The following is a 9,874-nucleotide window of genomic DNA, read 5'->3' as shown; positions in this document are numbered from 1 at the left end:
AGGAAAGGAAAGGAAAGGAAAGGAAAGGAAAGGAAAGGAAAGGAAAGCTATAGGAGAAGAAGATAATTGCCATTTCCTGGATTTTTAACTAGAGAATGTAAGAAACTCAAAGAGAAGAATGATAAATACAGAGAAAATCAAAAGGGCTATCTCAAAGAGAGACCAGATCTGTAATTTTCAAGAGGTGCTAGCACAGAGGAAGGTGTAAATGCAATTTGGAGAGGCAGAGAGGCAGCACAGACTGTATTCTGGATCTTCCCTTCCCCATTGCTTTCAGGACACCCTGAACTCTGATGAGGAAGGTGCCGAATACTGGCAGTTCCCCACTGACTTTATAAGGAGCTGTTTTCACCTGGACCATATCTCAAGCCAAGCATTTGAAATCAGACACATTGAAAAACCCTGAGAATTTTTAAAAAATGGTTTTAAATATCTGAGTGGGGAAGGAGGAAGAGCAGAATGAGGCAGGTAATGAGAAGCTGTGGCTGCAGAACCGGCCCTCTTGCACTCAGTGATGGGCTGCATGCTTTCAGCTTTATCTGGGCTGTGCTGCACAGCCACCTTTATTATCTGCTCTAGCAAGAAAAGGAGCATGAAGGAAGAATGGTGAGGAGGTACCTGATAAAACAGATAATGCACAACAAAAAAGAAACAGTAAGGTATCTTTAGGACAGTACCGTTAGTATTGCGCAGTGACATTACCCACACCTGCATAAGAGATGCTCTGTCTGAAGTCCTTCTTTGAGCAGGATGACTACCTTCATCAGAAAGACACTGCTATCTGTGTGCTTTGTAGCATGTTTGCTTTAAAAATAAAGTTACTGTTCTAACACTAAACAGCCTTCCCTCAGAAGCACATTTAAAGGCAGCGGCTGAAAAGCAGTTGAGTCCAATTGAAGGTTCCCAGTGATGGGAATTCACAAATCTATACTATGTGGATTGTCACTAGGAGCTATAGGGAGGAAGTTAAGCTGGTAAATCTCTAGTTACACTGAGTGCAGTGGAATGGTCTGGAAAAGATGAATTAGGAGAAAGAATTAGATGTAATCCTTTGCCATCTGTCCTTATTTTGCTAACCTACTTGACAGGGCACTGCTGAAATCTGCAGTCATTTTTTGTCTGCTTCACATAGCTGAAGATCATTTGCCGTACAGACTAGAATCAAAAATCTTCCCAGTCACAACCTCCTTTCCTATTTGTTGGCCCTGTTTATTTTTTATTTTTATTAAAAATAAAGTTTAGGACTTTCCATTCAGCTGTAGGCTACGCCATTCATTTTCAGCCTCTCCCTTTTGCTAGGACTCTGAGCCAGATGGTAAAGCTTAAATAGATTTTACTATTGGCTCAATAGGGAAGTAAAAGGGCTGTTAAAATGTACATAATCCATCCTTCTCCAGCTTTCAGCCCAGAAAGTACGTATAGATTTGGAAGAAATGTGACAATTGAGAAAATGTCCATATGGCATCACATAGTTTCTCTGTGACAGCCTTTGTCTCCAGGTCTTCATCCAGCAAATCATGTAAACATGAGCTTATTCTGAGTATTTTGCTGTTCTGGATTTTAGTGTACAGGGGATTCTATTGACAATGAACCAGATAAGAGGATCTGTGGTAGTGGGGGAAATACTCTGTGACTCCTGTATGAATACCTACCAGCTGCAATCCTGGGAGCCTTTAGACTTTTTAAATGCCTGGTGATATTACTGGGAGTAGAGCCTTACTACAGGAAGGTGGATTAAGGCAATCCCAGATATAACCAAATCGCAAGGACCAATACAGTTCTCACTTAGTTCAGTGAGAACAGAGCAAAATGCCAGTTTATTCTGGGGAAGGAAGAAAGAAGAAGGAAAGAGAGGGCACAGGGAGGATGGGAGGAAGCTTCCGCTTTGCTTCCAACTCCTAGGTATTTTTCTTTGCAGATGCAAAGGTTTGCAAAGTCTTATCTTTTCCAAATTCATGCTATAAGGAGTTTTTTATGACCTTGGCTTAAGAAGATGAAGCATGGGTGAATAGCTCTTCTGTGGTGAGCTAAAGTAAATCTGTTATCCCTTCTGGGAGCACAGACATAGCCTGCTACATACACAGAAGTTATCTTTGATTTTCAGCTCAGTGGAGAAATTGGTGAGGCACTGGTTGAAAGCAAGATTATTTCCTCAGTGGGAAGATTATTTCCTCAGTGGGAAGTTTGGGTGTGAAAGACCCATACATACCACTGCTGCCTTCCATCTCCAACAGCCAGAAAAGGCAATAGTCACTTGTGTCCAGATGTAGTCTTTGCATTTTGAATTCTGTATTTGACTTCAGAGAACTTTTTTAAAGTCTATTTTGAAATTTCCATACTAAAAATAAAGACAGAACAACTCATCGGTTTAGCTGAGAACAGAAACTTTGAAAGCATTAGGCAAGAAGCAGCTCTGGTGTTTTGAAAACAGCTCCTAATGCTGTTGTCTTTAATGGGGATGGGTAATCCTCTCTGTTTTCTCATATTCCCAGTGATTCTCTCTAATTGGGAGCTTGCCAGTTATTCTGCAAAACTCCTGACTCACTCCAACATCATTTAGGGCCTTCTTAATTGATTGCAGGATATCTTCAAAGTCAGAGGAGGGCTCTCATTTGATGCCGTAAAAGCTTTTCCAAGAGGCTACAATCTCTTCAGTTTTTGCAATGTGCTTTAAAGATAGCGGGATCAAAGGACAAACCCCCAGATCAGCTCATCTGTAGAAATACAACTCTTTTACAACCTCGTTATAAAGGCAGTGGCTTTTGTTTTATTTTTGAACTTGGCCTTGCAGGTCTATTTTTTCCTGTCCTATATACAGGAATAATAAAAAAGAGGCATTTAGCTCATTGCCACAATATTTCTTCTTTACTTCATCCCTTAAATCTCAGGCATGTAAAGAGTGATGCTGGTGGTCTTCTACACATCTAAGAGGTCCTCCATTAGAGTCCATTCAAAGCATTTTATAGACAGTAATTTGTGAAGCCTCAAAGCACACTACCGAGGCATTTATTCCTATGTTTTTACACTCAGGAGGATGTACCACAATAATTACACAACTTGAAAACCCAAATAACTAGTCATCAGTATTTGGACAGTAGAAACACTGTAATGGGACCCAGCATTCGGGAGCTGAATGTACTTCTGAAAGTATGGCTCTCTTCCAGTAGCTGCCCCAAAATGGAGGCATCCAAAATAACTCCATCTCTGAGAATCTTGACCTTAAAATCTTTTCTTCCCCCTCCACATCCTGCCATGATAGCTAATTAGCTCTCTTTTTTTATTCAGTGTCACATAAATCTTGAAAATTCCCACAGTAGAGGCATATCACTGTATTGTAAAAGGAAAAAAAAGAATAAAAGGAAAATGGAGATGGCATTTTCCAGAAGCGTTTGACCTTAGCCTAGTTTCCTTCTGGTTTCCGTTGAAATTACTGCATAAATAAATGCTGAGCAAAGCTTTGCAGTTCTGTAGAGATCTCTCACTTTGTGTGTGTGTGTGTGTGTGTGAAACCGATTTTATAATACATAATCACATTGGAGTTACGTTTGTAAGCCCACCCTAGAGATCTCTGACAGTTCTGCACCAGCTGTGCTTTAAAAAAAAAAAAAAAAAAAAAAAATGTTCTTTTTACAGATCCTGGTGTAGATTTTTTTCCTCACAAAAACATGTTGAAAACAAAAGCCACAGAGGAAACGCCTGCCTCTTGGTTAGCTCTGCACGTATGTTCTCAGGCAAGCTGTCGCAAGGCCGTTCGAGACTCAGTGTCATTACCAGGCTGAAACCCATGTTTCTTCTTTCCTTTTTCTGATACAGCCCCTCACATATCAAACTGTCCTAAACATCAGTGCCGATGCATCACTTCTGACACTGAATTTTGACACTGAACTCGTTCCATATTCTGGACTGTAAGGTGGACTAAAATGTGCTGCTACTCTGAAAAACAAGTCTACAATAGTGTTGGGATGTGTGCATGGGTGGCTGTGTATGGAAGGGGGCTTTAGCATTTCTCATCTCTTGATAATTCTATGTAAATGTACGCAGTTCTTATTAAATAAATACTTTCCCCACCTAAACACCATTGAGGCAAGTTCATCCTGGATCCTTAAGGAAAGGAACGTTTGTGTAGCTGTTCATGTGTGTACCACTCTCATAAAAATGCAAGAGATGCTTGGTTAGTCACTGCTGATGCTATGAAACCCAAGCCGAAATCCTGTTCATGCTGGTGTGGAGTAATGCAGACTTAAGAAAAAGTCATTTAGAAATAGGACACAACTGACTTTTGTCTGTAAAATATTTTTTAATATATATATGTAGATGTAGATGAAAGAAAAATAACTGTAGATTGTATATATATATATATATATTATATATATATATACACACTGCAACAGATTAAACCTTACCTTTCATACCTGGCCATAATTTTGGTAAGATACAACATTTCATTAAAACAACACTACTTTTCATCCATTCATTCAAGACTTTGTTAGCAGCAAATAAGACCTGAAAAATAAGGGAAAAGGAGAAGATTAGAATAAGTAATCATGTCCTTAAATAATAATAATAATAATAAAGAAAAACCTCTGAATTTTAATTCTTGCAATAACAATAAAATCCAGCAGATGGTGGAAGGAGATCACAGTGTGAAAGGAGTGCTGGGCATTTTCTGCAGCTATGGATGTGAGCCCTTCAAGGAAGTCCCTGTCATTATTCATAACGCACCGTCGGTGTTTAAAACAGAAATAGGACCAGAATTGTTTAGACCATGCACGTTGTGTCTAAAATCTTAGATGGTGTCATGTAAGACTGGTTTTGACTTACATGTCAAAGACAATATTCTAAATGTGGATCTTAGGCTTTGTTTTAAAGCCAATTGACATCAAAGACAATACAAAATTACTTAATGCACATGCTGGTGGCTGCTTTTATTCTGTGCCTAATAGTTGTTGAGGATGGAATGTAGATTTTTTTTTCCAAGCATTTTTATTTATTGTTCAGCTGGTAGCTGATGATCATACCTGCATTACTGAAAGCTGTGGCAGAGGGAAAAGACATTACACTTGCAGACCATATTTCCTCCGTGAGTGACAAGCCCCTGCAGAGCTCCCTATCTGAAGCAGCTTCCTGCCAGTGACAACCGAGAAGCCAGGAATATGTCTGCTGTAATCAGAAGAGATGTACGGTGGGGGGCTGACATCTTCTTTTATCTGCTTCATCTAAATATTATCTCTCTCTAACTTCTGTGCCTTGCTTGTGGCATACCAAGATAGATATTAAACAGCTGAGAGATGATCCAGATCAGCAGCATCCCGAATTTTCTGTGTAGAGGATCAACTCTTAGAAAAACCAGCAGCAGTGCAGAGTGTTGCTGCAATTTAGGTGGTACTTTCAGTAATCAGAATAGGCTTCAGAAATACCAGGACAGAACTGTGGGCAATGGGGAACGCCTGCATGTCTTGCTCCAGAGAAGCACAGTATGAGAGGAGGCACAGGAGCAGTGTCGGTGTGACACGACGCTTCCTATCTGCAGTTCTGGCACCTAAATCTGCCATCCCACAAGCACCCCAAGCACTCCTTGGCCTTAGCAGATGGCCCATAAAAACTCATTCTCCAAACAGTTCTCAAAACAACGGAGATTATTTTATTGCAGCAGGCTGAAAATAACGCTGATGGGAGCTTAGGCCCTCTTCTGATTAGTGGCTATCCTGTCATTTTTCCATGGTAGCACACGTCTGAACTACTCTAAGTGGGCTTATTTAGGTCAGTACCTTTTGCAGACTTAGTGGTAGCAGCTGGTGGGTGCCCTTTGCTCAGGCCTGAAGAGCTTGCCGTTGGCACACCACCTTCAGAGATGTAAAAGTGCACATTTATATGCATCTATACAGAGTCTCCCACTTCCGAGGTCTCCCACAGCGGCCAGGCAGGTCACTCATCCTGCCCTTTGCAGCAGGCAGGGAAAGCTGCAGTGCCAACCTCTTGTGTACCATTGGACATGCTTAGCACCTGTCTCATTATATAAATAACACACATATTTTATTTTTATTTTCTTTTGGGAGCAAAGATATCAAGAAAACAGTTTGCCTCTGAGAACATGGTATGTCCAGAAGAAATAGTCCGATACGAACGCTTTCTCCCAGCGGTAGTTCTGGGAGGTCTTTATTTCATCACTTACAGGAGGCTTTGGCTTTCACTTGCTTCTTCTGTTTGTCTGTGGCTCCTTTCATCACCGATAGCCACATTAATGACGCCAGTGCTCAAGGCGTCAGAAGATGTAAGCAGACTGAGCCGGGCTTTCTGTGCGATTGTTTCTCTGTGCAGGAACAGATATGCTGTGTATTTTCTTCATGTCCGTCGGCATTAGGAAAATTTCAAGAATGCTAAGTGCTGATTTGACTTTGCCATTTGGTGGCGATGCTGTGGTGATGATTCAAGTGAGTGAATCCGGGGATGGCTTGCAAGCAAATAGATCTGTATTCCCACTGCATGTGATGCTCTGCCTGACACAGTAACTCAATGCTTTAAACACATCCAGTGACCTGCAGTCTGAGCGGCAGCCCACAGTAACCAGATCTGGGGGGAGAAGAGGCATTCCTATTCTCCCCACGGACAGTGGGGAAGGCAGTGTGTTTGTTTCCACTGCTTCTTTGCTACTTGCCCCACACAGGCCACAACAGACCATTAGGCTTGGATAGCCTCTGTCATATTTGACCAAGACAGAGTGTTACTGGCTCTCTGTAGACAGGCCAAGAGCTGGGCAATTCACAAAGAACGTATCCATTCCCTGCAATCTGGGTGTTATGTTTTCCCGTACATTCAGCCTGCCTGAATTTTTTTGAGCCCTTCCAGCCTTCTGATAGAGAAATGTAAGTGACCACTTGATTCGATCCTGGATTTCTTCCAAATTCTTCAAGTGGTGAGCTCGGCTTGACTGAGGCTTTCTGTGTCTTTGTATTGTTTCTGTCAGGCCTACCTTCAGCTGCTGTATTTTGGGGCTGTGTACAGTGGCAGCTATATCCATAATAACCTTTTTCCTGGTTTTGGATACCTAAAAATGTAGCACGAATACTCCAGAGACATGTGCTGAAGCTGATGTGGGGCTTCTGGCAGCAATCTCAAATGCTCACCAATAGTTTATGATCACTCTCTGCTCAGGTGGTTTCCCATTCATCACTATCCTGATGACACCTCCCACTTGCAGATAATATTGAAAGATTTAGCTTCTCTGTGTGGATGTGTCTCAGCATTTTGCAGGAGGTACTGAACTCGAGATACACGTTAGCAAGGAGTACATGTCTTTTTCTAAGAAATGGCATGCCTCGTTAGCAATGTGTTACATATCTGCCTCTTTATTAGAGGTGGGATAATTCTTTGTCTGCCCTTTCACGTGTGTGATAGCTGCATCCTGTGATGATACCAGTTGTCCATATTGCGTGTTTATTCAGGAGATATATCAATGGCATATATATGAAAACTGTGGAAGAAATGTTGTCAGATAAGCTACAGATCCCAACAGACTCCAGATGGATTCTGTGCCTCTGAGAGTGGGAATTGGTCGTATTGCTCTAGGCGGCTGGGGTCAGTCCCAGCCCTGGGGAGATCACCAGACGTCTCATACTGCAAACAATCCCAGCGCCATTATGGCTTCATTCAGCTTTAGATCTGTTCCCTGACTCTTTCTACCTGACAGAGGAAGATGGGAGCGTGATGGATCGCAGCTTCTGCCACACGATCTCTGCCTCCATCCCCAGGAGCCTGTAGCTTCTGGGCCTTTACGCTGATCCCTCAGAGCCCTTTTAATGCATCTTGCTGACAGCGCCGGTGCTTTCCCACCTCACATCTGATCCCTGCAGTGCTCTCAGCCATCTGCTTCTTTTCTTTTCTTGGGTGTGGGGGGGTAGTGTCTTTCTTTATCCAACAGTTCTTGACAATATTCCCTGCATCATGGGCACATTTGTTCTTGTCAAGCTGGGCCTTTCCTCACCTGCAACCACTCAGCTGAACACTCTTCTAGTGCCCGTTGAAGTCTCTTCTGTCCTTGGGAAGGGGTAGGTTGCCTGGATTCTCAGCAGCACCCATACTGCCTGTGTGACTTGTGGTAGCCCCTGACATCGGGAAAAATGCCTTACTTTTCCATTCCTTCCATTGCTCCAATTATTTTTTTTTATTTCCTTTAATGCTGTAGTTATTCCTTGAGGCATGAGTTGTAAAGATGGAAATAGATGAAGGCAATTGGATGCCTGGAAGACATCCTCCCCTTCAAACACCTCTTGATATGCATCCTAATGGCTTCATTACAGGGATTCTAGTGAATATTGCTAGCTCTGCATATTTTTATTTTTAATTTGTTCTGCTTACATTGACTGCATGAATTGTTTGCTTCAGACTTAGAGCCCTTATGTGGTGATGAATTCACTGGGTACAGCTGAAAGCAGAGGATTTGGTGCTGCCAGCAACACTGATTTGACTTGCAATTTACTCTGCCTAATGGCACGGAGACATTGCATTGCTTTAATTCAGCTTTGCATGGTTGTAATTCCTTTCCGTCTCTGGCGTAGTTCTGAGGAAGCCTTTGCAGCCCAGCGCACTTAGTAATGTCCTACTGTCTTCCTAGCGTTCATTCCCCTGATGGCGTGCTACTGCTGTCTCTTGGCACGTAGCTGAGAGTTTTATTTTTGCCCTTTTGCACCATATTAATGTCATCACCGTGCAAACTTTCCTACGCTGTGCACATTTTTCTCACAGCACCAAAGGTCTTCCCTGACATCCCCTGCTTCATATTTATGCTCTTGCTTTTGATGAGGTTTTACGCTTATCAGTTCTACCTGGCAATGCCCACCCCACTGCTGCTTGGTTTTTGGCTGGGTGCCTTTGCAGCAGCGTTAGACACACCTGTAGCTTACCAGCAATGAGGACAGATTTTCTTTCAGCAGTCTCTTTGCCCTTTTTTTCTCACTTACGAATCTACCACTAATTACTTCAGGCTTTAAGATCTCCTACTCCCATGAGTCAGCCATTTTCTGTGGAGTCTGGCAGCATACCAACCTATTGTTTCTCCAGATTCTTGATTACACAACTGTGGGGCAGATACCTCCTGGATGTGTCATTTTTTTTTTCTTTCTTTTTTTTTTTTTTTTTTTTTTTTTTTTTTCTGAGGACTGGAAATGCTTCTGAGACATTTCTAGGATTTTGCACAGGGTTCTTCCAGTCTGCAGTTGGTATACATCCAGATGCTGCAGAAGCACATGGGAGCCACTGCCAAGTTCAGCTAGCAGTGTGAATGGGCTTGTTTTGTCTTCCTGTTTACCCAGCCCCATGGCAATGTGTTAGATTTCTCATGTGACTCAAAAGAATGGCTAACAGAGCTATTGTCAATGCTTCCTCTTTCATTTTCTGCAGCTTTGGGACAGAAACGCAGTGTGAACCCATGATGTCTTCTCCATACCTCTGTGTTCAGGGAAAGCGTGGGGTTGTCTCTTTTTTTTTTTTTTTTTTTTTTTTTCAGTTTTCATAGCTGCTCATGACATATACTTATTCTGTTTTGCCACCATATTCAGTGTCCACACCGAATGTGAACCTGACAGAGAAACAGGGAGCCGACACCAGTTGCTGGCCCATAGCTTCTCGCCTTCCCTCCTCCCCTGGGAGCACCACAATGGTAAGGAGCCCCCCTGCTTTCAGGCAGAGCGAGCTCCTCTCCTGCAGCTCATGCAGCCCACCCCAGAAGGAAATTGCCAGCTCTCCCTGGGGGGGGCCCAGGCAGCTAGGGCAGGCCCCAGACAATGAACCAGGGAAGGGATGCGGGAACTGAGACTGCGGGTTTTGTGCAGGAGTCAAAGCAAGAGACAGCTGTGCAGCCTGAAAGATGATCAGAAGA

The sequence above is a fragment of the Oxyura jamaicensis genome, chromosome 3 (assembly GCF_011077185.1).
Source record: "Oxyura jamaicensis isolate SHBP4307 breed ruddy duck chromosome 3, BPBGC_Ojam_1.0, whole genome shotgun sequence".
NCBI lineage: Eukaryota > Metazoa > Chordata > Aves > Anseriformes > Anatidae > Oxyura > Oxyura jamaicensis.
The sequence above is the reverse complement of the archived record's forward strand: the minus strand, read 5'-3'. Positions refer to the sequence as shown.